The following is a 27,128-nucleotide window of genomic DNA, read 5'->3' as shown; positions in this document are numbered from 1 at the left end:
GGACTTACTTATTTGTAATGATCTGAATCAATACAGACATCTTGTGTTCCTTTCCTATTATATACAAATATGCGCAATATTTTATATATGATATCTGTGTATATGTACACATATACATGTATGTACACATATGCATACATCTAATTCTCATCTATCTAACCTCTATTTTTGTCTTTAAGACTAAATGAATGTGTTTAAATTTTTAATGTTTTTTAAGTTAGCATGCCAAACAATGGGTTTCATAACACATTTCCATACATACATGTGTCATTATACTTTGTTCTCATTTCTCTCTTCTCCACTGTCATAGTTAATATACTCTGTTCCCCTTACTGGTTCTCTTCCTCCTCCCAAATTGTTGCCCTTTCAGCTTTCATGCCATATTGATTCCACTACAATCTCTTTTCTCCCCTGCTGTGGTTGTTTGAATAAGCTTGGCCCCTATAGACTCGTGAACTTAAATATTTGGCCCATAGGGAGTGGCACTATTAGGAGGTGTGACATTATTGGAGGAAGTGTGGCCTTGTTAGAGGAAGTTGTCACTGTGGGAGGTGGAACTTTGAGGTCTTAAATGCTCAATGCTACACCCAGTGCAAAACAAATCCAGTCTCCCCTGGCTGCCCTCAGATCAAGATGTAGAAATTTCTACTCTTCCAGCACCATGTCTGCCTATGTGCCACCATGCTTCATGCCACAGTGATTATAGACTAAGCCTCTGTACTATAAGCCAGCCTCAATTAAATGATTTCCTTTATAAGAGTTGCCTTGGTCATGGTGTCTCTTCACAGCAATGGAAATCATAACTAAGACACTCTTCCTTAAGGACTCTTCCTTCTCTCTAATCCTTTTTCTAGTTTTAGGTCCTACACACACACACACACACACACACACACACACACACATATTACCATATGCACACATGTACACATACACACATATAAGCATTATATATATAATTAATATAATATAATATATGTATATAATTTTAAGTCTGATTTCATTCAAAACAGTAATCACCTTTCCCATCTAATTTCCTGAAAATATCATGATTTTATATTTGTCTATGGCTACATAAAATTCCCTTGTGTCTGTGTGCCATATTATCTTTATTTTTTATCTGTTGATGGCCATCTAGGCTAGTTCCATTCCCGTGAAATTGTGAATAGTACATCTGTAAACCCACATGTGCAGTTGTTTCTGTGGTAAGACTTAGAGCCTTTCAATTATATCCTAATGCATTCTATAACTGGGTCATATGCTTGTCTTATTTCTTTGAGAAACCTTCATACTGATTTTCATACTGGGTACATAGTTTATATTCACACCAATAGTAAATAAGGGCTCCCCTACATCTACATCTTCATCAGCATTTAGTTTATTAATGTTCTGTTTCATTTTTCCATTTACATTTTAAGCTTTTGTACATGTATATATTGTTTGTTGAGCACATTCTCTCACATCTCTCTATTATCTCATTATTTTTTAATGATAATAGTCTTAAAGGTAGTATTTTTAACTATCCTAAACAGTTGCATGTAAAATAAGTTTCTGGTATTGAGAAATTTCTTATACATTCTTCAAATTTTTCCAAGAAAAGAAGAAACAACCCTACAAATGTCTCTGTTCTCTCCAATAACAAAGACAATCCACACAGCAACAAACCCAAAGGCTGTTTGGTTCTAATAGTTTCCTTCATTTAAAATTTCAAACTGGGAAAATAAATAAAAAAGGTAGCAAAAACACAGTCAGTTGCAAGTTTTTCTGCCTCTTTTATCTAGAATATTCTCAGGGAGGGGCTGCTATCACTGGCCTTGGCCTTGGCCTTGGCCAGATGGAGCAAGCATGGCTTTGCTGGGGGCAGAGTAACTTGGTTGCAAAGTCAGGATACCTGCAGTTGCATGAAGGAGTCCAGCGCGGTGGCTCTCCAGGCTCCAGCTCTTAGGCTGGGAAAATTGGCTCACTGAAAATATTGGAGATTGCAAAGTTGCTGGGAAAGTGATCTGAAGGGTGAGAAAATATATTACATTGGAATAAGAAAGGATTCTGGAAAACAATGGGCTGTAATTATCTTCATTAACTTTCTAAAACTATTAGAGGCCAGCCTTTCTTCCTTAAACATATTTTTAGCATAGACGTCTTAATTTCTTGTCAGTGTTTGTAACTCTGCATGCTTCTGTTATAGCTCCATGGTTGCAAAGTCCTTCTTCTATCCCTAGTACCACAACAAACAATAAGCCATGAATCTCAATGCAGTGGTCAGGTGGGGTGTTTCCTCTCTTAGAAAATCATTTACTCTGTTGTTAGATAAAGAACACAGAAAAAAAACTTTTCCTTTTATTTTGGCTGTTAGGCCATTTGTAGTCATGTATTATACTAAATTTTCATGTATTAGCCATCTTCAACTTCAATTTTGTTATAAAACTACTTCACTCCTTGCTTTATTAGAATGAATGTCTTTAATTAGCTATTATCTGCTGTACAAGTTTTAACTCCAGAATTAAGAGTTTCTGTTGCTATTATTTAACTTAAAATGTTTTTATTTGTGTACTCTGTGTCTTTTGTGTGTACAGGTGTGGCCATGCTGTGGCATATGTGTGAGGGTCAGAGGATAATTTACCTTCCACCTTGTTTTGAGACAGGGTCTCTTGTTTCTGCCACTCGGCTGCATACTCCAGGTTTGCAGGTCCATAAGGGATTCTCCTGTCGCCATCTTCCTTCTTGTTGTAGGAGGCTGTAATTGTAGATGTTTGTCACAACAGCCAGCTTTTAAGTCGGGCTCCAGAGATCTGAACTCAGGTGGTAAAGCTTGCACAGCAAGCACTTTTATGCACTGAGCCATCTCCCTAGCTCCTGTTCTGTTTTTCTTTTAGTCTGGCTATGGTCATCCTTCAGCAGCTAAGGGGCATTTGTTGCAGGACTCCCTTGAACACAGCAAATCACAAATTAGGAAGCAGCTGCTGTTCACAGTGTATTCTAAAGCTGTATGGTGTTTGCGATAGTCCACTAAGATCCTTTAAATCGTCTCTAGCTTACTTTTAATAACCAATAAAATTTAAATGCTATGTAAATTCTCGTGTTTAGGGAATAATAACAATAAACCTGGCAAGTGTTCAGTAGAGAGGTAGCTATGCAGGGTCTGACTACACTGTACAGAGACTCCAGGGAAACAGTGCCCAGGTAAGTATAAGAGAGATTGGTGGATGTGAAAGGGAAAGAAGTGGTATGTCTTTAAGTTCTCAGGTAGCAGTTAGTCCAAATTGTATTTTGCAATGCTTTTGAATTTTTTGCAGACATTTTTGGTCATGAGTTGATTAAATCCATAGTTGCAGAACTCATGGATATAAAGTTGATTTCAAAGACTTTCTGAGTGCAAGTTGCTAGAATGTCAGGATGGTGAAGATTGCAACCATTTAAAATCTCTTTATTATATGCAGGCTACCTCCAGTTCTGTACAGCAGTAGTTTCTGGAAAAGATAAATATTCCAGATTATGCTAAATGTGTGTGGCTAGTACATGAGATCATTGTATATGCTCTTGAGTACATGCAGGATTCATTATGAACAGAGTGGCCACATATTGGAAATAGAAACATAGAATTAGGATAATCTATTTCTAGGTAAATAGTTTTAGTATACATAGGAATCATATGTATGACTTGGGTCATACTATATATTACATGTGATAATTTATTATTCCGTGCAATTTTCAAAGTATTCATGGACCCATAATATTTATGATTTATCAGAAACTTACATTTAGTTGAATATTCTGTATTTTATCAAGCAACCCAAAAGATTAATTACTACAGAATAGTATCAACATTGAGATACATGGCAAAGATCAGATCTAGTCCTCATTTTTAAGTGTGGGCGTTTAGGGGGAGGTATGTCTGTGTATCTGTATGTGTACTCTCCCCCCTCTCTATGCATGTGTGTGAATGTATATGCTCACACTTGCCTAAGCAGACACGTGTGGAAGCTAGATATTGATGTCAGATGCTTTCCTCAATCATTTCTAGAGCATATTTTTTGAGACAAGGTCTCTCACTGAACTAGGAGCTCACTGGGGAGAAGCTGCCTGTCTTGGGCACCAGGGTTGAGGTTACAGGCACTCATTGAGTCTCCCAGCTTTTATGTGTGTGCTGGGGACCCAAACCCAGGGCCTTATTTGGGGGTAGCAAGCACTTTACCTTGCTTGGGCCATCTCGCCAACCCTCAGTCCTGCTATCCATCAAATAATTATTTAGCCTACTCGTCATGTCTTTTGCTTACCTCAAGCAATCCTTGGCGCCTCTGATATTTTCTGATTTATTGTTTTAAAAAAAAAGGCTAATTAGCAACAAGGCCTTGCTATGTAGTGCAGGCTGACCTTGATCTCACATTCGTTTGCCCCAGCTGACTCCCCAGTGCTGAGATTATAGGTGAGGACCACCCTGCCTGGGTCACTTTTTTTTTTAATTGATTAAATCTAAAATTCCCTGTATTGTGGTCATTAACAATAGCCGCAAGCAACTTCCTAATGTTTGACATTTGCAAGCTTATGGAAGTTGCCAGAAAACTGTCACAGTTACTCTGGTTGTTGTCAACCTTCTCAGAATGTTAGCATTACTTGGAATTAAAAGAAAAAAATCTTACGAGGCATGGTAATTCATAACTGTATTTCTAGCATGCGCAATGCTGAGGCAGGAGGATTATCATGTGACTGAGGGCATGCTGGGCTACATAATGAGTTGTAGGCTAGCCTGGACTGTAGAATCTGGCTCTAGAACTCAAAACAAAAACAAAGCAACAAGTAAAAATGGGATTCGTTTCATTTTTTCGATCCTGCTGCCTAGGTCACAGGTGTACATTGCTACATCAAGACCTCCAGGGTGAGGCCACATCTTAGGACTTTAAGTGCATCAGGCATGATTCCATTAGAGGAGCTTTGAGGAGAAACACCAGCCCAGGTTCCTGCTGGAACCTCAGTTTGGTGCATTCACTTCATTCCCAGGTCTCCAGCTTCAGGTTAGTCCTCTGCGGCCTGCCACAGGTGTCTGCTGCTGTCTACTGTAGTAACAGTATTTGGATCAGGATAAAGCTCTAACAATCAAGTAGGTGTGCTGGCGTCTCTGCTCATACAGATGCTCCTGCCAAGTTTGAGGTCATTCATCAGAGCAGGATTGGAAATGACATCATCTGGTGAAGTAAAGATATCTGTACTGAAGTAGGGCAGGACCTTACCATCTTCCTGAGACTGTTTCTCAGGGACAGAGAGAGTTGACAGACTGATCCCTGATCATCTGATGTCACCATGTAACAGAGAGCCCTTGTTATGGTTTGGGTATGAACTATCCCTCAAATGGTACAGTTTATGGAGTTGAACACTTAGTCCCAAGCTGATGATAGCTTTGAGAGGCTGTGAATCCCTGCACAGGCCAGACCTAGTTGGAGGAAGTGGGTTGCTAGACAGTGCACCTTGCTTTCTGTCCTGTCGCCCCTGCTTCCTGATCTATTAAGATGTGAGCCACCAGCCTCAAGCCCCTGTTACAGCAGCTGAGAACTCTTCTTGCTGCCATGCCTTCCCCTGATGAATGTACCCTCAGACCATAAGTCACAAAACATCTTTCCTCCTCTAAGTTCTTTTTTTAAATATTTTATTAATTTAGTCATATTACATCTCAATTGTTATCCTATCCCTTGTATCCTCCTATTCCTCCCTCCTTCCCGTTTCCCCCTTACTCCCCTCCCCTATGACTGTAACTGAGGGGGACTTACTCCCCCTGTATATGCTCATAGGGTATCAAGTCTCTTCTTGGTAGCCTGCTATCCTTTCTCTGAGTGCCACCAAGCCTCACCATTCAGGGTATGTGGTCAAATATGGGGCAACAGAGTTTGTGTGAAAGTCAGTCCCCACTCTCCACTCAACTGTGGAGAATGCCCTGTCCATTGCCTAGTACTGGGTAGGGGTTCAAAGTTTACCGCACGTATTGTCCTTGGCTGGTGCTATAGTTTGAGCAGGATGTTCTACTTGTAGGTTTCTAAGAGCCAGAAACTGGAAACAGCTTAAGTGTCCCTCAGTAGAAGACTGGATAAAAAAAAACTGTGATATATTTACACTATGGAATACTACTCAGCTATTAAAAACAAGGAATTCCTGAAATTTGTGGACAAATGGATTGAACTAGAAATGATCATAATGAGTGAGCTAACCCAGAAGCAGAAAGAGTCAAATGGTATATACTCACTTATGTCTGGACACCGTCCCATGAAAGTCTTCACCTACCAGGAAAGTGGGACAGAGGGGAAGAATAGAAGGATCCTTTAAGTTGCTTATTGTCAGATGTTTGGACATAGCAATGAGGAAAGGAGCTAGCTTGGAAGTCCTTTAAAACAGGGAGAACAGTTCCGTGGGCTTCTTTCCAGCTGCTGCCTTGCTGGTGATCCTGAAGTTCTAGGACAATTTCCTTACATTTTAGTCTTCATCAGGTAGAAAGTATAAAAGTCTTGCATAATTTCAACTTGAACTCGTAAAGTCAAGTGCATAGTCACAATATGCATGACTTCATGTTTTCATGGGGCAGGCTGACTCACACACTTTGCTCTGTTGAATTAGGGGAGTTTTAACTGACTGCTTAGCGAAAAGGAAATAATTTATTTTGCAGAAAGAATATTACATTTCACTTGTTTTAACTCAAGCGTTGAAATATCCAAATTCTCCTATGACATTTCCTCCCCTCCCCTCGATTTTTGCATTGTAATTATTATGGAGCCTTCAAGAGAGTTCAGTCATTAAGCAATAATCAGATGCTGATTGCTTAAACCTCTAACAAGTGTTTGCTCTTTAAAATCCCTAGTCCCAGATTATAAATGCTGCAAGTTTATCAAAGCAAATGGCATATACTTTTCCTATGTTTTGATCCAGATCGGTACAATTTCTACCTGCTGGTTTCTTGCTCTCTTTGCTTTTCTCTGCTTTTCCTTCTTTTCTTCTTTTTCTTTCTTTCTTTCTTTCTTTCTTTCTTTCTTTCTTTCTTTCTTTCTTTCCACCTGCTGCTTTCAACTGGCCCTGGGAATACCTTTTGTGTCAAGTGCCTCACAGAGGGAAGGAATCAGCCTCCATCTGACAATAGAATAATATTATCTTCCAACAAACAGAGCAGAAATGCAAGTGGGACAAATCATTTTGTAAATAATCCAGAGTCCAAACTATGTAGTCTCCTGCTATTTTTAGAACTCAAAAGGGAAAGAATCCCTCCTAGGGTAGAAATGATTCAATTAAATCCTAAATCATCTGCTGGGGAGCTGGTTTGTATGAGCACCACTTTGGAGATCATTGCTTTATAGGGGGGAGGGGGCAGGGGGGATGAAGTCCAAAAAGGTTGTAGCCTTTCAAAGGAGGAAAAAAAAACTTCTGCATCCATTCTGTCACTTGTGTCACATCTGCCACTTGGTGGTCCCTGAAAGGTACATGATGCAGAAGTAGCTTGACCTCACTGGACTAACAGGATGTTCACTTATTCTTCCTGAATTTTACCGAAGCCATAAGCTCAGTTCACCATTCTTTATTCTGTATGGAGCCCAAAGTATGGGCTCTAGAGATATATGACCAATGAAATGATTTGAATTGAATGATAATGTTATTAATTATTTAATTTGTCTGTTTATTTTGGTTTGCTGGCACAAGAGCTCATACTATAGCCCAGAGTGTCTTGGAACTAGGTGTAGCTCAGGCTTGCTCTGAACTCTTGGCAACTCTTGGGAGGCCATCTCAGCTTCCCAAATGGTGTGAACCAACATAGATTAATATTTTAGACAGGCTGAGAGAACATTAAGCTGATTATTCATCCATCTCTATGCAACTTTATGAAATTATTTTCTATTTATAAGTTTAGAGGTTGAGATGCCGGTTCATAAAGACACACCATTATCTACACAGTTTTATATTGAAGTTGGTTATTGGAGAGAAATGAGAGCTCTTCCATTGAACCCCTGAATTAAAATGACCCCATTTCTTTTACTAATTAATTAATTTATTCAATTTGCATCATGATCATGGCTCCCTCCCTCCATTTCTCCCAGTCCCACCCTCCTGCCCTCTTCCCCCACCCCCATCCCCTATTCCTCAGAAGAAGGAAGCCTGTCAGGGGGAATTATAAAAAAGCAGGCAACCAAGTCAATGTCAGAGACAGGCCCTGCTTCCCTTACTAGGGGACCCCCATGAAGCATGAGCTTTCCATCAGGTCCATCTGTGTAGGGGGCCTAGGTGCAGTCTATGCATGGCCCTTGGTGAGTGCTTCAGTCTCCACAAGCTCCTCTGGGCCCTGATTATTTGGCTCTGTTGGTCCTTGTAGATCTCCTGTCAGCTCCAGGTCCTTCTATCCTTCCCCCCACTTTTTCACAAGACTCCTTACACTTCTCCCCATGTTTTGTTGGGTGTCTCAGCATCTATTTAGATCTGCTGCTGGGTGGAACCTTTCAGAAGACAGTTATGTTAGGCTCCCGTCTGCAAGCATAGCAGATTATGGTTAATAGTATAAGGGGTTGGCTCTATCCCATGAGGTGGGTCTCAGGTTGGTCCAGGCATTGGTTGGGCATTTCCTCAATCTCTGAATTTCCATCTTAAACCCACCAGAATGGCTAAGATAAAAACTCAAGTGACAGCACATGCTGGTGAGGATGTAGAAAAGGGGGAACTCTCCTCCATTGCTGGCAGGAGTGCAAACTTGTACAACCACTTTGAAAATCAATCTGGTGCTTTCTCAGAAAATTGGAGATAGCTTTACCTTAACATGCAGCTATACCACTCCAGGGCATACAGCCAAAATATGTTCTACCATACAACAAGTACACTTGCACAACTATGTTCATAGCCAGAATTTGAAAGCAACCTAGATGTCCGTCAACTGAAGAATGGTTAAAGAAATTGTGGTACATCTACACAATGAAATACTACTCAGCATTTAAAAACAAGGAAATCATGAAATTTTCAGGCAAATGGATGGGACAAGAAGTGAGATCACCCAGACCCAGAAAGGCATACATTGCCTATACTGACTTATAAATGGATTTTAGCCATATAATACAGGACAAACATACTACAATTCACAGACCCAAAGAAACTAAGTAACAAAGAGGGCCCAAAGGAGGATGCCTAAGTATCCCTCAGAAGGGGAAATAGAATAGACTGTAGAGGTTGTTGAAGAGAGGGAACAAGGTAGGAGAGGGAGTGCAGAGAGAAATGAGGGTGGATAGAAGACCTGGGGAGAGTTGGGGTGGGAGAACAGAGGACCTGCAGAGAGAAGAAAAACCACAGGTCGGGGCATCTCTGTGACAAGCTGGAAACCTCAGATAGGGTATGCTACTGGGAAGATATAAGGTGACTCCAGCTAAGCCTCCTAGTAGCAGGGTTCATGGAGACTGAAGAGGACACCACCTAACTAGACAGGACTCCTAGTGGAGGGAGGGGAACATCAACCCACACACAAAAACTTCAACCCAAATTTTACCCTGCCTACAAGATGTGCATGGATAAAGATAGACCCCATTTTCTTGAAACCCATGTCAGAATCACTCATGAGCTGGATTAAGCAACTCCCTGATTTGACCTGAGCCTCCAAGCCCTGACTGTCCACCCATTTTTGTATGTTCTCCACTTGGGTGAGGCACTAACCTCAGGAGCAAAAGTGTTGGGATGCCAAATACACTATAATTGGTGTATATAAATATCAAGGCAGAATATAAATTAAAGGGAAAACACGTTTCAAGAAGAGAAAAGCTTCACGATATTTGAGAAAGATGAAGCTCAGCAGTGCTGAAATGGGGCCAGGTATATGAACAGTGTCACAGAAAGGATGGTCAGATCTTATCTTCATCTAAGATGTTGACATTTTGAGAGTGGACAGGGCAGAGTTTTCCTTAGGGATGGTGTGCACATTACTTAGGCAGCTGGAGTATTCCTGCCATCACACTGTACCCCTATATTTCTCCTCTATCCCTAGTGCCTCCTTTCACTCTGCTTTGCCTTCTACTTAGTTACCCCATCTCAGCATGCCCTCATTCTTAATCCTTGTCTTTCCCAGTTCAAATTGATCATTCCCTGTGCCATCTGTGGCTTGGGTCAAGATCTCCTCCTCTGTCAGTGAGCCAGATGAATGGAAAATATCGGCTAAAGAACAGAGCATGTTCAGTTATGTTTGCTATGAGACAAATCTAGTCATTAATGCCTTAGGCAAACTCACTAATCATTGCACAGCGTTTTTAAGTCGAAAGTATGGTGTCCCACAGATAGAGTTTCGACATTGGGTTTGGGCATTCTGGAATCAAAGCATTAGCTGGGCCTAGGCTTCCAGCTTCCTGTGCCCAGATGCTCTTTCTTACCAGTAGTTGGCAGATCTAGTTCCTTACACATGTAGGAGTGAAGTCTGGATTGAGGTGATGGGTGCCCCTTCCTCTCCAAGCAAACTACAGCATACTAAATTATTTTCATGCTTGTCATCACCCTGACTCCCTCCTCTGCCTTCCTTTCCTGCCTTCAAATTCTCTTTTTACATTAGGCCCACACAGATCATCCAGGATAACCACCCTATGGCAAGGCCAACTGCCTTGATAATACATAAAGAGTGGATTTTGCCATAGAAAGCCATGAGCAAAACACCAGAGTGTGAGGGACCTGATGCCCAATAGAGGGATAGCTGTAGCTGGTCACTCTTAGGGAGAGAGCTGAGTATGCACTGTTTGGGCTTGTGTGTTATGGGCCAACCATCCTTGACTGCTCCTCAGCTCCTTTCTCCAGTGTAGTTGGCAAGATAGGTATCAGCTGTTTTGAAGCACCAGGATGTTTCTGATGGATGCAACTAGGAATTCTTCTTGTGGAGCCCTCCATAGTCACATCTTTGGAAGATGAGGGAAAGCATCCTGAGTTCTGTGACCATGAGTCCCATCTAGTCTGGGAGGTTTGATCTATTACTCATCCTCATAGCCCCCAATGGGCTGCACTGAGCATTGGCTACCAGAGGCACTTAGGAAGTGCTTATGTGAGTATACATGAATCCACCCATCCAGAGCATCATCTATTTGGGGTTTCTGAGTTGGTATTTATAGTCACTGTTTCCTACCAGCTGCCTCTACAGTCCCCCAAATGCTGGAAGACATCATCCAATTGTCCCAGCTATCTGTGAGCAATCATGATCACAAAACTTTACTTCTTTTCTGAGAAAGCTTGAAAGAACATTTGCCTGAATTATAAGCACTACCATATGCATCTGGTTCCTCTTCCCTATACTCATACTTCCCTGGTGTATAGTAATGGCTACACATGTCTGAGTTATGATTAGAAACCCCCTGTGTATATTTAGGGCTTGTGTTGAGTCTAAAACTCTACTAGAATTTATTTTTAGTCTGTTGATTTACGACAAATTTATAAAATATGTTACTCAGACATTTTTGGTTTTTCATTGACCCTGGGATAAGATTTATGTTCCTTAATACTTGTTCCTATACTATTAACTCTCTCTCTCTCTCTCTCTCTCTCTCTCTCTCTCTCTCTCTCTCTCTCTCTCTCTCTCTCTCTCTCTCTCTTTCATCTCTCTGCACCTTTCTCCTACCTCCCTGTGTTCTACACACAGTTTTTTAGTTCAGGGAGGGGACATTGTCAATAGGTTCAAAAGGAAGTTGACAGAAAGTAGTATTGATGGGTAATTTTAAAACTAGGGGTGGTGTTGACACTGGAAAGACAGATAGCTCAGTGGTTAAGAGCAATGGATTGGCTTCCACGGGACTTAAGTTTGATTTCCAGCACTCACATAGTGATTCATAACCTTCCATAACTTCAGTTCCAGGGTTTCTGATTGCTTTTTCTGGCCAGTATAGGAACAAGGCACACACATAGTGCATAGATATATATGTAGGCCAAGCATCCATACATTTAAATTTTAAATAAAATTAAAAATTTAAGAATAGTCTTACACCTGTACATAATATATTTTTATCATATTCATAACCCTGTTAATTTAGTGTTTGTTGTTGGACTAGATGTCATTTTTTATTAACATCTATCTGTCTGCCTGGACTAATCATAATAATAAGCCATCTCTTTAGTAGCTGGATTCAGGGAAACATTAGAGAATTTCACAAAGCTTAAGAGTTACATGTGGAGTTTTGGACATAAGGAAGACCTTTCCTTTGTTACATACATTGTTTATTGAGTTAATTAGCATTTAAAAATACAGTTCATTTCTATGATGGTTACATTTATTTTTTATCTTGTTTTTGTTTGTATTTTGGGATTTTGTTCTTGTTGTTGTTTTTGAGACAGAGTTTCTCTGTGTACCCTTGGCTGTCTTCAACTTACTTTGTAGACCAGGCTGGCCTCGAACTCAGAGAGATCTGCCTGCCCCTGCCCCTGCCCCTGCCCCTGCCCCTGCCCCTGCCCCTGCCCCTGCCCCTGCCCCTGCCCCTGCCCCTGTCCCTGCCCCTGCCCCTGCCCCTGCCCCTGCCCCTGCCCCTGCCCCTGCCCCTGCCCCTGCCCCTGCCCCTGCCCCTGCCCCTGCCCCTGCCCCTGCCTCTGCCTCTGCCTCTGCCTCCCTGAGTGCTGGGATTAAAGGTGTATGGCACTACACCTGGCTACTAATTTTATTTATTTCTTAATATTTTGTCAATTTAAATATATTTTGATGCTATTCTTCCTCTTCCCCAAGTCCTCCCAGATTCTCTTCCTCATCCTTATTCATCCAACTTTAAGTTCCTTCTCAACAAACAAAAACAAAAACAAAAACACAATCCATTAAAAGAAAATAAAATATCACCCCCAAAAGAAAAGAAAACAAAATACCACCAAACTGGAGAGAACTGATTTTCCCTCTTCCAGAAGGTATAAATGACAGAACTGTAATTTCTAGATGCTAATCAACTTTTACTCTAGTGGATAGGTTTTCATTCATTCACCCATTTTTAAAAATAACAAAATAAAATATAACAAGATAAGATAAAAACTAGTACATCAAAATTGGCATGAGAAACCAAAATGAAAAGAGCCCAAGAAAAGGCACAGAAATCAGGGACTCACTGGTTTACATACTCAGGAATCCCATGAAAATACTAAACTGGAAGTCATAATATATATGCAGAGGGACTTGGTGCAGATCTGTTTAGACCCTATGCCAGCTGACTCAGACTCTGTGAGTTCATATTCATTTTATCCATGTTGATTTAGAGGGCCTTGTTTTCTTGATGTCCTTCATCCTCTCTGGCATTTACACTCTTTCCTCCTCCTATTCCAAGAGTTTTTCTGACCTCTAGGGGTAGGGTTATGATAGAGACATCTTATTTAGACATGAATGTTCTAAGATCTCTCATTCTCTGTTTAATGTCTGGGTATGGGTCGCTGTATTTGTTCCCATCTATTACATGAAGAAAGATCCCTGATGACAATTGAATATAGCACTGATCTATGCGTATAACAGGATACCATTAAGAGTCATTTTATCACTACATTTTTTGGTATATTTAGACAAATATTATTTGGGTTTGCTCTAGGCCCCTAAGCTATCTAGTCTCAGGTTCTTGGTCACTCAAGCAGTATCAGATATGGGCTCCATCTTTGTGTCCTAATCAGATATTGGTTCTTTACTCCCACAAGCTCTGTACCAGCAATGCCTTGCGAGCAGGACACCATTATATACAAGTGCTTGAGGTTGGGCTGGTATTGCCATTTTTCTTTTGAGAGAATGCAGAATACCACCCTGTACCAAGGATGCTGGAATGTAAGGGTAAATGCTCTATGTAGGCACCAGCTCCACAGCTCCTTGTTCAATGAGTTGTGTAGGTGTTTTCTTCAGCAATGGGGCCTTGCTGTCAGTTTGTGGAGAACAAATATTTTTGGTAGCAGCCTGGATTTGAGGGAATTTGAGTGGGGCCTCCTTTGGCCAACAACTCAACTAGATATAACTTAATCCTAGTACTGAAGCTTCATTTTGTGATAAGAAAAAATGAGCTGGGCCTCTGTATCTGCCATTATTTAGGTGCAATTCTTTCATGTAGATGTGTGTGTGTGTGTGTGTGTGTGTGTGTGTGTGTGTGTGTGTGAGTGTGTGTGTGTGTGTGTGTGTGTGTGTGTGTGTGTGTTAGATTTCTATACTATCCCTCAAATTCTGCTTAATTTTAGTTGTCTCTCCTTGGATTCCCTCCCTCTTCCCCCCCCCCACTTAATCTTCCATTCTAGCCCCCTATCCATATCTATTTATTTTATTCCCCTTTCCTAATGGGATCTATATGATGGTTAGCTTTAACTGTCAACTTTAAGCAACCTGGAATCAAATGGACAGAGGGTCTAAATGACAGATCATCTAGGTAAGGTTGGCCTATGAGAGATTTTCTCAGTTCGGCTCATTGTGATGAGAAGGCCCAGTCCAAGTTATGAGTAAAATGGAGAGAGCCAGCTGAGCACTAGAAAGTTTGCAGGAACTCATTCTTTCTCTGCTCTTGACTATGCATGTGACTTACTGCTTCTGGCTACCACCACTTTGACTTCTCTACTGCAATGGACTGTCACTTGAAATTGTGAGCTATAATAAGCCTCTTCTCCCTTTAGTAGCTTTTGTCAGTGTATTTTATCGTAGCAACAGAAATTAAATTAGAAAAAAATCTGCATCAGTCTCTTGTGAGTGTTCTAAGTAATGCATTCACTTGAGGATGGTGAACCAATTGCCTCATTTAAACATTGTGTGTGTGTGTGTGTGTGTGTGTGTGTGTGTGTGTGTGTGTGTGTGACATGTGTCAGAAGACATCTTTCAGGAGTTGGTTCTTTCTTTCTGTTGTAGATACTAGGGATCAAACTAAAATATTGAGGTTTGTCAGCAATCATCTTCACCAGCTGATACATCTTCTCTGCCTGACAATAGTTTCTTGACCTGCAGAATAAAGCAGAATCTTTGGCCCGATTAGGGGACAATTTTAAGATGGAAAAAAACCACCGTAACAATAGAGTCTTTGCAATTCAATCTACTACACAGAAGGAGAAAATGTAAAACTATACAATGTGCCAAGAGAGCTGTTTTTCCTTTCCGCTGCAAATAGGTCATTTTATATCAATGGCATGTTAATCATGTGTATCTAGGTGGCCACATGCCATATTATGTTATATAAGATAACATACTTTTGGATAATGAGTTTTGTTCAGGTTCTATTAATGCCGTATGTCAAAGATGGATGAAAGCCAAGGTGTCCTGTTTGTTTCTAAGGTGTCTTAATTTGTTATTAATAAAGGAGCAAAAGAGCAGTTCCTTTTCAGCATAAAGATGCCATTCCACAGGGCCATAAAAATCCTTTTCGCTCAGCCTGGAAAGTCACTGATGGAAAGAGAGAAAGGAAACATAGCAGTCAGCGCTCTCCGAGTAGAGCTCCCACTCTTTACCCTGGGAGAAGACTGTAGAACATTTTGCAGGTGATTCCTTCAGTACGTAACAATCACAACATTTGAGGGGTGTGTGAATGTGTGCAGAGACATTGGCTTGAAGTTGCAGTGCTCACAAAAGTGCAGTGCAATGTAAGCTAGCCCTGTAATAATAGCTCCTGGGAATGCAGAGGATGGCTCGGCATTAGGCATTCTCCTCGTGTTTCACATAAATGCATCCTGTTCTCAGGAGCTGACGAGCAGTGCGCTTGCCCTGGCTCATTCAAATTGAATGCTGGTAAAAGGAGAGTCCTGAGCAAACAGAACACTTTGGCATCATTGGAGGCAGGAGCAAGGTTAAGCTGGCGGCCTCATTCTCTGCTGGTTATTAGATGTTTATTTGCTGGCCTTACTGCACTCCTCAGGTATGTTGCTGAGGCACTGATGGGATGACCAATGCCTTCTAGGTCCAGGTGCCTAAGCAATTTAGCTCTAGGGGTTTGGGTCAGTAAAGTCCCAGGCTTCGGATGTTGTCCAAAAATCTGCCTTGGATAATGTTTTGCTGGAAGAAAAAGCTCCTCCACAGAGGCAGTTTGCCTTGTATTTTCCTTTTGTTCTTTTTCAATGCTGCAGCTTTAACTTTGTCACAGAAAACAGAAGGAGAGCGAGCGAGTGGAGAGCTTTCTGCGGCCCACTTTCTCCATTAGTTTGAACAAGAGGAGAGTGGCAGCAGCAGCCGCCAGTGCTCACTGGCTTTCTAGTTCTGTGCTATGAGGAATAAAGACACTGTAGGGCAGTGAACCTGAACTTAGCCCATTCATCCATACTGCATTGAGTGATTGCATGGAGTGGAGTCAAATGCCACTTGAGGGTGAGGAGCACGCATCATCTTGCATTCCTGCTGGATATGTCAGGAAAGACCCGTAATAGACTCCACTAAGTGAAAGGTAAGACATGAATGTATGCTGTCTGTGAGAACGTGCATGCCAAAGGGAGATTGAATGGGGGAAGGGGAGTTAGCTCTCAACACGGAGAATCATATGTTGCTTAGATTTTCTTAGCCAGTGCGTTATTGAGAGAGAGGAAGAGGTTTTACCTTGCCCCTCACTTTCAGTGTAGTCTACAAGTTACTTCTTTATATGGGGATATGTTTTATCAGCTCCAAGTACCGAAAAGTTTCTTCTCCCTGAGATGGGTGTGTTCTCAGTTGGAGTTACTGTGAAAACTTTATATCACATGAATGAGTAAATCCACTCTTTGTCACCGTGTGTTTCTCAAGGTGAAATTCAATGTAAGAATTCAATCAGTGGCTTGAGATAGAATTTCTGCTTATTTTTTTCCAAAATCTAATAATCTATGGCTTTCAAGGACACAAAACTATGGGAAAAGCTACATTTGTCTTAGATGTTTTCTAAACACACATACCATCTTCTCTTGGGAAAGGATCTGGAGGAGATTAGAAAGTTCCAAGTTAAACCAGGTCTTCTATCTATTGAAACATATAAGTCCATCTCTTATAAATAATTTTATAAGTACTGTGTTTAAGTCAATAATCTGATGCAGGCAGAGTCTTTTGGTGATATATATTCCATGCATGGTATTGATGGATTTTTGTGGCTGTAAGTCTAGTAAATCTCTTGTCCAGTGCTCTGATCTTGTTTACAAGCTGCATGAAAAAGAGAAGGTTATGGTTTTAATTAAACCAACTATTGGATTTGCCCTTAGGGAGCTGAAATACAGTGGACAAGAGGAGTCTATCGTTTCTTATAAAGTGTTCATATAAGTTGTGGTTTAAAAGTGAGTCTGCTGTGTTTGGGAATATTTCATTTTATTGCCTTATACAACTGAAGTTACTGAATGTCTACTTCAAGTAACATTCCAACTGAGTAGACAAGTAATGGTAATTGATGACGCTATCAATACGTACCTACTATGTATCTATTAGATATATACCTTTCATTTATTGATCCACACCTATGTATGCATGTGTGCATTTACCTTTCAGAAGATTATGGTAAAAGGTTACACTGGGAGCTGGGTAATTTGTCAACTGTAGAGGTTACAAGACTTGGAATAGCATCAAGAGTTCTTCACATAGAAATATTCGTTGTCAAAGAGAAAAGGAATGCTCCAGAGTGCAACGTTCAACAGTGTTTCACTTGGGAAACAATCCTGGTGATTACCTGGGCATTCATTACAGCATGCCATGTATAGGTACGTGTTTCTGCACCAGAAACTGTGTATCTGATCTGAGGATGTGAGGACTAGGGACAGGACAAACATTTTCAAAGAGAGACTGCAAACTCCCCTGAGAAATTTGATATTGGAAGCGGCAGTGACTAGTCAATTCCATATTGCCAACTGGAGGGTGACTTGATAGGAAATATAGTATGGACTTATGACAAATTCTTTGCTTTGAGTTTAGCATTTAAAAGGGGGTGTGTATGTGTTTGTTTTGTGTGTGTGTGTGTGTGTGTGTGTGTGTGTGTGTGTGTGTGTTCTGATTAATTTCTTGTTTAGGATTTGTTACATTTACTTTTTAGTCAACTTTTAAAGGTATAACCATGCGTTTCTCTTACATTTTTGTATCAGAATGTCGAAGTAAAAAGCAGATATTTAACATGCATATTTTCAGGAACATGATCTTGTCTTGTCCATATTGAGCCAAAATTCTGAAGTCAAAAAAGACAATCTGTAAGGGCTTAGCATCAGAAGATACATCACAGTTTTTCTTTATGTTAAATTTGAACCTAAATCTGGCTATTCTCTTGCCTTTCATCAGTGAATGTTCCTAGAGACCTAATAGAACCAAAAGTTGTGGTACTAGTTTTCTTGAGGGCCCAGCTTATTCAGCAGCTAAGAAGAGTTCTGCCACAAAGCCAGTCAGGGGCCAGCTGTGCCTGACTGCATTCTTAACATAATTTATTAAGCAATTGTGATAGTTCACATTCACAAAGTCCCCCTTGTGAGGAGCTTGGAGTGTTTCTTGGACAGTATCTAATTATCAGCACACCAAAAGGAAAAAGAGCACAGTATCACCAATGAGCAGTAGAGATAATTGGGAGACATAAGGCAAAGTGATTTCTTCAGAATGACTCAGAAAAAAATGCTGGCATGTAGCTGGCACATGATCCCAGATGAGGCTGGGGCTTTTGTCTGTCGGACAATCTTATCTCAGCTTAGCAGTGGGCTTTCAGTTTTTATTGGGTTTCTCAACCCTATTTTCTCCTAAATTTAAGGACTCTATCTCAACAGTTATGGTTACAGGATTCCATGATTTGCCTAGCATCTGCAATAATCATCTGCGGTGAAAGCAATGCCACAGAATTAGTTGATGTACCTCAACATTGTTACTACAATAATGAAATAAATGAGACATCAATATCTTCCAGGGTTATACTTTGAACCCTCTGCATCAGAAAGTGAATCAGCTATGGGAACGGGTGTCAGGATGTTGTTTTTAACCCCTGACTCTGAAAACATGTCAGAACACACTTTCATTAGCCCAACCACTTTTAGCCATTGAAGCTGGGCAAGCTCGAATAAAGTCGAATTAAATTTATTAAGAAATAAGACAGCACAGGTTGTTCACTCTCAACAGAGACTTGCTTCTTCTCTTTTGTCTAGATTAAGTGATTATTTTAAATTTCATTCTGTCTTACTTCCAAAAAGGAAAAGATTTCACATACATGGAAGTTAGCTAGTAGACATGAAAGCAATTACAATCTAGCTTCTTGTTTTGATTTCTTTTCTTTTAAATATATTTTACTTTGTATTATAAAGAGGCAGATAAGGTCATTTAATGAAAAATGTCATTTATTTTGGCCCTTTGTTCCCCTACATCCTAATACCATCTCCTTTTTCCTTCCTCCCTCATAGCAACCTCCTATATTACTCACTTTCCCCTTTGCAATCTTGGAAGCAAAAATTAGAGAAAATATGTCATCTGTCTTTCTGAGATAGACTTAATTCACACAATACATTTATTTCCAGGTTCCTATATCTTTCTACAAATGGCATAATTTTACTCTTCTATTGATACTTAGTTGAGTTCTGCTGCTTAATGCTGTGACTAGTGCTGCAATAAACACTGATGTACAAGGACGTCTGCTATGTTGACTTGGAGTCTTTGGGGTAGTCTCTTGTCTAGGTGCCTAAGAATACTGTAAGCACTGCAGCTTTCCTGTGCATGGTCAGACCCTAAACATACCTCTAATGTAGTGGTCCAGAGATGTGATCTAGACAGATACATTTCATAGGTAAACACATCCAGAACATCTTAGCCCATCACACTAATCAGCAAATGTTTCCACATGGCTGGCATTGTTTAAGCTTGTTTCTATATTCCTTCTTCAAAGACAATTCCAACTTTTCAGAGCTGCAAATGATTTCATACTATTAAAATATTTTTTAAAAACTCACCAAATAAGATGCAACAGTAAACTTGTGCAACTACTCAGGTGATGTATATACAAATAAGATTATTCTCAAACATGTGTGGCATGATTGGCCATTATTACAAATTTGTAGGGAGATCAATTTAGGTAGAACATTTATTACAAATAAAAGAATATATTGAAACTAGTGGCTCTCAATCAAGGCTGATTTTGTTGTCAAATCTGATGGGGATGCTGCTGGCATCTAGTGGTTAAATGCTGAGGATGACACTAAATGCCTAACTGTATAGGATGATCTCACTATAGCTGAAACCAGACCTCAGCAGTGCTAAGATGGAAAATCTGACTTCAAATAAAACTCATTACTTGTGATTTTACAGTGAATATTTTTGTTATTTGTCTCCATTGAACTGTGTGCTCTTGCTAATAGAAGGTAATTTTGCTCATATTTGAGCAGCCTGAGTTCAGCAGCACACTTAACATATATTACTAGGCCAGGGGTTCTCAACTTGTAGGTCATGACCCCTTTTGGGGTCAAGTGACCCTTTCAGAGAGGTTGCCAAAGACTATCAGAAAACACATATATTTACATTACAATTTGCAACTATAGCAAATTACTGTTATGAAATACCAAAGGAAATAGTTTTATGCTTGGTGGCCACCACAACATGAGGAACTGTACTGAAGGGTCACAGCATTAGGAAGGTTGAGAAACACTGTATTTTAATAAATGATGGCTGAATTGATGAATGAATGAATGTTAATGATGCCAGGAAAGGTGCTCTAGTATCCTCTTTGGAACAGCATTATAATTAGAAATTGCATTTCTAATCAAGGCTTTGACATTAAATAATCAATAAGGTCAATGTCAAGTTGCAGAAGCAGAGACACAGCAGCTGTATCTTTATTTAAGAAGTCTTCTGGGACTTATGTCATAGAATGTTAGCAAAGAAGGGGATTTGAAAGGTCATTCAGATCAACCTCACAAAGTTGAAGTGAATCTATGGAAATTCAAGGAGGATGAACGACTGGCCTACATTCTCAAAGTCTAGTTACAAAATATGGGGATGGAATTGTTACAACTCAGAGACTTGCATGTCATATGGAGAGACTAAGCTGTGTACTCAGTAGTCCTAAAGAGACACAGAGTGGATTGCCATAATATAAGGTGTCACCCTCAATATAGAATCGAACTCATAAAAATCGTGTTATTGTTGTCATACAAGTTGACCTTAAATTGAGACTTGGAAGAAAATTTGTATTTGATAAATCCTTGTATGTTGCAAAACAGAAGAGTGATGACATCTGAATTATGGAGCTGTGTCTAGAGTCATAGAATTTAGGTGTGGCACTGTCTACTCTGTATTTCTCCTCACTCTGGGAGTTGTTTTGATCACCTTTCTCATTGCTATAACCAAATACCAGAAAAGAATCAATATTATGGCTCTCTTTTCCAGAGTATACTATAGCCCTATGTGGCATGGAAGGCATGGTGGCAGGAGGGGAAGGCAACTGGTCACATACATAAAAAGGCACAAAGCAGAGAACGAATGAGAAATGTGTCTGAGCTATAAAACCTCAAAGCCTTTTCCTAGTGACCAAATTCCTCTAATGGACTCCAATGCCTAAGGTTCCACAGCTTTTCAAATACCACCACCAATTGGGGACCAAGTCCTTAAACACAGGAACCTATGGAGAACATTTCACTTTCCAACCACAGGAGTGTTTCCTAAATGGAAAACTAGATGCAAAGATATATTGGAAAGTCCATTTACACAATCAGGTAACCTTTAGAGTTGCAAGAGTAAATCAAGATAAGCACACTTGTTGCCAAAGGATACATCTGAGTTTTCCATACATGGAGTGCCATGCCTCTCTCTCCCTGTCAAAGAAAGAGAAATTGCTCAGTTCCTGTTAAACCTAGACACTGAGCGTTCATTTCTGTTATGCAACAGCATTCTGCAGAATGTGCTTGTAAGACTGTTAGACCTCTTTTTTTCTGTCTTCTAAATTATAGAAAAGCCACATCCCTGCATAGGTTTCAAAGGAACCTTTAGGAAGACTATTGGATGCCCCATCCCCAAGAAGTCTTTTTGATATATTTCTACTCTAATATGAGGTATTGTACCCATATAAGTTAATTATAATACAAGGTTTACTTACAATACTTTGAAAGGGCTATTGTTGGTTGTTTAGGCTACATAAGTTATACAAGTTGATTATTAGCTGATCAGATCATGGTCATGTGAATTTCTGGTCTACTTTTATCACAAGAATATACATCTTAGGTGCAGCAGATAGATAGGATTCTATAGAAAGATAAGGTAGGATATTTAGATAAGGTCTTTAAAAACATCAGAGACATGCAGAGTATAGCATTTTAAAATGTTTTTATTATTTTAATGATTCACTGACAATGAGACAGGTTAACTCCTGGCAACACCCAGCCTACCTCAAAGAGGATGATGAGCATCAAAGAATTTCCTTATGGAGATGGCTTCAAATGTGGCAAACAAGCCACTGGGAAAAAATGTCCTCCTTTCTATCACAGACAGAATGCTGCCTTAAAAAGGGAAAGCTTGGATGCAAGCAGAGTTGACAGCCAAACTCTGCCAAGACAGGGTAAGCAAGTCCTCAGTAGTTCCTGCCTCACAAATATATTGGGCCAGAAGGCTGAAGGAAATGCTTCAACATAATAATGAGTTTTGGGTGACTCTTCAGGTAGCAAACTGTCTCTTTCATCTTCTCATTTGGAAAGCTACTAGCCTGCACTCCTGGCATACTCAGATAATCAAGTTTATTCCTTCTCAAGTCTCTGATGGAGTTGAAGACCAGGTACCTTACTTTTACAATGAAGCTTAGTTGTTTAGGGGTTTAGATGTTTTTAGGTCTAGATAGGTGTTTTAAGTTGATAATTACAAGATGTGATAAAGATTGATTTACATTCAGAATTTTAGACTTACCAAGATAGTAAAGATGTTTTCTTCAAGGCTGTCAGATACAAATAGCCAAAACATTAAGAATGTAACATCTATATAATTCCTGATTGTGTCATGGTTCTTCTTGCTATAGGTAGTTTATTGTATATACATGCAATAATATATATGTATATGTAAAAAATAAAAATGTTAAAAACAGAAAAGCTTTCTTAAGTAGTTTAAATTCTGCCAGTAGTTTGAATCCTATTGTGTTCTATTATGCATGTGCCCTCCCAATTGCTAATCACAGCTTCAGTGTATTTGGGGGTTTGGTTTGGTTTGTTGTATTGTGTTGTGTGATGTTACTAGTATTGTAGAAATTGTCATAAAAGCATCATTGAGAACAAAAACTGAAGGCAAAGTTAGCTAACGTCCTTTGTTATCAACAAAATTGGATAAGACCTTCAAAAATCTTAGGTACATTTCAAAAGAACCAAGATACTTTAAAAAAGATCCCAACCTAGGTGAGGAAAGCCTCCATAGAAAACAAATTACTTTAAGACTTGCAGCCTGGTGATTCTAAGCATCTGAACATTCAGACTATATTCCATCACAATAAGGACCTCAGCCAGTCTTTCAATTGTTATGTAAAATTTTTGCAATGCCAATATTTTAAATGAATTTAATTGACAATAAATTATTATGTATTTAGGAAACTGACAAACATTATTCTTGACAAAGTTTTCACATATGAAAACTTATACATTTTTCAGTTATTTGTATAGAAAAACATATTGAATTTTAAGTGAATTTTTAAAAGATATTAACATGTAATTAACAACAATAAAAAAGAAGATAAACCAAAGGAGGGTAGTAGCCATGAAAAAAAATGCCCACACTATAACTTAAATAAAGAAAACCAGAACAAGGTTGGGGGAGGGCTGAGTTGGAACTTCAGTCTTATTGTGATTAAAAAGTTCCTTTTTGTTTTAATTGCAACCCAAGACCTTTAACATAATTTGGGGTGCAGTCTTTTTTTTTTTTTTTTTGTAAATTTAGGTGTACAAATAATAGGTCTCTGCTTTCAGGTGAACTTGAACATGACCTACCTCTTACGATTTTTTTTCATTGAACTTGATAACTTTCAAGTTTTCTAGAGTCAACGCCTTTCTTAGAAAATCAGATAAAGGATACTGGCTTTTGCTTTGTAATTGGAAACAAATCCTAATGCTGAAGACTATCTAGTAGGAGCCCAGTGCAGCCAAAAGTGGCAGCAAAAGAAATTACTCTTATGAGTGATAAAGGAAAATTAGGTAAGTAGAGGAGATTGGAAGAGTTGGCAACTAAGTATGCATAGCACAGTTTATGGACTGGATGAATGGAATCATGCTAATGAACCACCAAGGAGGAAGTACATGGATGGACTGAAGGCTTAGGGAGGCCTTTTGCTACTTTTATTGCTTGAATCATATGTCTGATACATGGCGCTTTTCCAGCATTCTGGAGTCTATGGATCCTCTTAGAACATCATGGGCAACTACTTATTTATTTGGTGCTTTCTTTACATGCTCCACTTGATTTCAAGAGTAAGAATGGGACAGAATGAGTTATTTCACTGTAGCCAAAACATTTGTCATCTTCACTAAAAAACACAGACAGGTATTGTACGCCATAGAACCTAACGGGGTTTCTTGGCATGGAAGAAGAGAAGGACAAGTCAGAAAACTCACAGGACAAAAGCCTTCCATCAAGTGCATTAGAAGAAACAGAGATAAGTAAATGGAAAGACAAGAACTACCTCACTGAGAGAGGATCCTTACACTGAGGAATGTTGTTATCAAAAGTGCCTGAGCTATTCTTATATATTGGAATTGGGTGAAGGAAAGTAACACTAAAAAATTATTACAGTTTGTTTTGTTCTAATTATCTAGAATGGCAGAAAAAAGTTTCCTGAGCATTTAGCATTTATACTAGAAAGATAACAAATCATACAATTATTGTCATAAAGGAAAGCTTAAATATCAATAAAGGCTTTTTTTTTTCCAAGACAGGGTTTCTCTGTGTGGCTCTGGCTGTTCTGGAACTCACTCTGTAGACCAGGCTAGCCTCAAACTCACAGAGCCTGCCCCCTACCTCCCAAGTTCTGGGACTAAATACATTTACTCAAATTTCCCATACATCCCAGGTATTCTGATCCATCCTTACAGAAAAGCCCTGCCCCATTCTTTTTGTTTCTCTGATTTTTTATTCTCTTTGGTTTTCTTGTGACAGGGTTTCTCTGTGTAGTTCTGGCATCCCTGGAATTAACTCTGTACACCAGACTGGCCTTGAGCTCACAGAGATCTACCTGCCTCTGCCTCCTAGATGCTGGCATTAAAGGTGTGCATCACCTCAACCTGGCTTAAGGCTATTTCTCTGTACTGCAAATCATGCCAATTATGTTTTCCTTAAGTTGTTCTATGCTTGTAAATACCAGGTTGGGAAGATTATAAAACAATTGGAAGCCATTATTTCTTTGTTTTCTGTGTGACATAAATGTCTAATGATGCCAGTAAATGTCTTAGTAAGAAAATGTGCAAATGAGACCTTGATAAATATTTTTCACTATTTTTAAAATCTTTTTAATCACACAAATATCCCTAGGGACTTGAGTATATTAACTTGGGTTAACATCATTTCAGGCAGACCTAATGATTAAGGGTTGTTCATTTCTATTTTACCACATTAAATTTAAGCCTCAAGAAAATTCTGATATATATTAAATAATGTGAAAGCAACTGCTTGAAAGAGGCACAGTGGAACATGAGGCTTATTGATTATAAAGTGAATGAATCTCACTCTGAAGGCAGGAAGGAAAGTTATGCCTATGACAAAAGGTATTTAATAAGGTCTAATGATTTAAGAGAGAAGTTTAAATCAGGTAAATAAGAAAAACATAATTAAATTGAATTTATCATGAAAAAAACAACATCTTTCTGGAAATCTTTATTTATGAGATTTAATGCAAATTATATTAACAAACTTACTGTTCCTCATTTGCTGTACTTGCATATGTTTCAGAAACTTCCATCTGTTTTTCCAACATCTCTGTGAACTAGATATGTAAAATAGCATGATAAGAAAATAAATTCTGGGACTTGGGTAGATTGCTCGCCTTACATGTGTAAGACCCAGCGTGCCAGCACCAAAACCAAACAATATTAGAACAAACAAAGTTTGAGGTCATAAATTACTTCCTACTCCTTTCTTTTCTTTTACTCTTTCTGATGGAAACAATAGTTTTGTCTTGGTTGTGGCTTTAGTACGAATGATAACCAGTGTGCATGTCTGTCGGTGTTATCAGTTTGCATTGACATTATGAGGCTGACCATTACTGGCATTACTTTACCTCTGGAGTCATAGAGGTCTTGGGGGGTAAAGAAGAATAAGTTGGTGCCCCATATTTGACCACGTCCCCTGGATGGGGAGGCCTGGTGGCACTCAGAGGAAGGATAGCAGGCTACCAAGAAGAGACTTGGTACCCTATGAGCATATACAGGGGAAAGAGGTCCCCATCAGTCACAGTCATAGAGGAGGGGAATAAGGAGAAAATGGCAGAGAGGGAGGAATGGGAGGATACAAGAGATGTAATATGAATAAATTAATAAAATATATTAGAAAGAGAAGAAGAAGCAATTCACTGAAATAACATACCGCAGTATAAAAATGAACTATTGCTATGAAGACAGCATTTGAGTGATAAAAATATATATGCCTCATAATTTATCTTTTGGAAGATTTTAAGGACATGATGTTAAAGTCAGAGGAGTGGTTACTTGTGAGATCCAAGAGGGAAAGCATCTGAGGGAAATTTCTAAAGGTCACATATGTTCTATGTAGTGGCATGCATATTTGTCACATGGCCATATAAATATCCACACACATAAAGAACATTATCTGTTACACTTCAGTCGACAGCCTTACAAATTGATTCACATATTTAAATACAAGATATATTCTAGAGAAACTTCTAATTGCCATATACTGCCATGCAGGTAGTCGCATTCTCATAATTCCCGTACTCGGGAGGCAAGGCAGGAGGATTGCCATAAGTTCAGGGGCAATCTGGTCTACTTAGTGAATTTCAGACAAGGAAAAGCTAATATCTAAAACCTTTGCCATGCCCTTCATGATAAAAAATGTAAAAAAATCAAAGCCTGTTACCATATGATCCAGCAATGCCATCTCTGAACATGTACCTAGAAGGGTGGAAATCAATATGCTAAATAGACATCTCTACTCTTATGTTCATTATAGCCTGAGTAAAAATAGCCAAGTCATAGAATTAACTGAATCACCATTAACAGATGAGTAAGTGAATAAAGAAAATGTGATATTTCTTTACAATGGAATATTATCCAGTCTTTAAAAAGAAAGACAGCCTGTCATCATTTGTTAACAGCTT

At 39.3% G+C, this 27,128-nt stretch overlaps 1 protein-coding gene across 9 annotated transcripts in view; it reads left to right on the top strand.

Moving 5' to 3' along the window:
- The window catches only part of FRMPD4 (FERM and PDZ domain containing 4), a 919,852-nt gene that overhangs the window by 528,840 nt on the left and 363,884 nt on the right, over nt 1–27,128 (top strand). Inside the window, exon 1 of one of the 9 annotated variants that reach the window (XM_084789376.1) lies at nt 16,051–16,316. The exons of the other annotated variants lie outside the window; for them this stretch is intronic. The gene's annotated coding sequence lies outside the window, so the exon portion shown is untranslated. Of the gene's footprint in view, nt 1–16,050; nt 16,317–27,128 lie in introns of those variants that run through there. 9 annotated transcript variants of the gene reach the window in all.

Source organism: Acomys minous (genome assembly GCF_964271855.1).
Source record: "Acomys minous genome assembly, chromosome: 7".
Classification (NCBI taxonomy): Eukaryota; Metazoa; Chordata; class Mammalia; order Rodentia; family Muridae; genus Acomys; species Acomys minous.
Note: the sequence above shows the minus strand (reverse complement) of the source record. Positions and strands in the feature narration are given on the sequence as shown.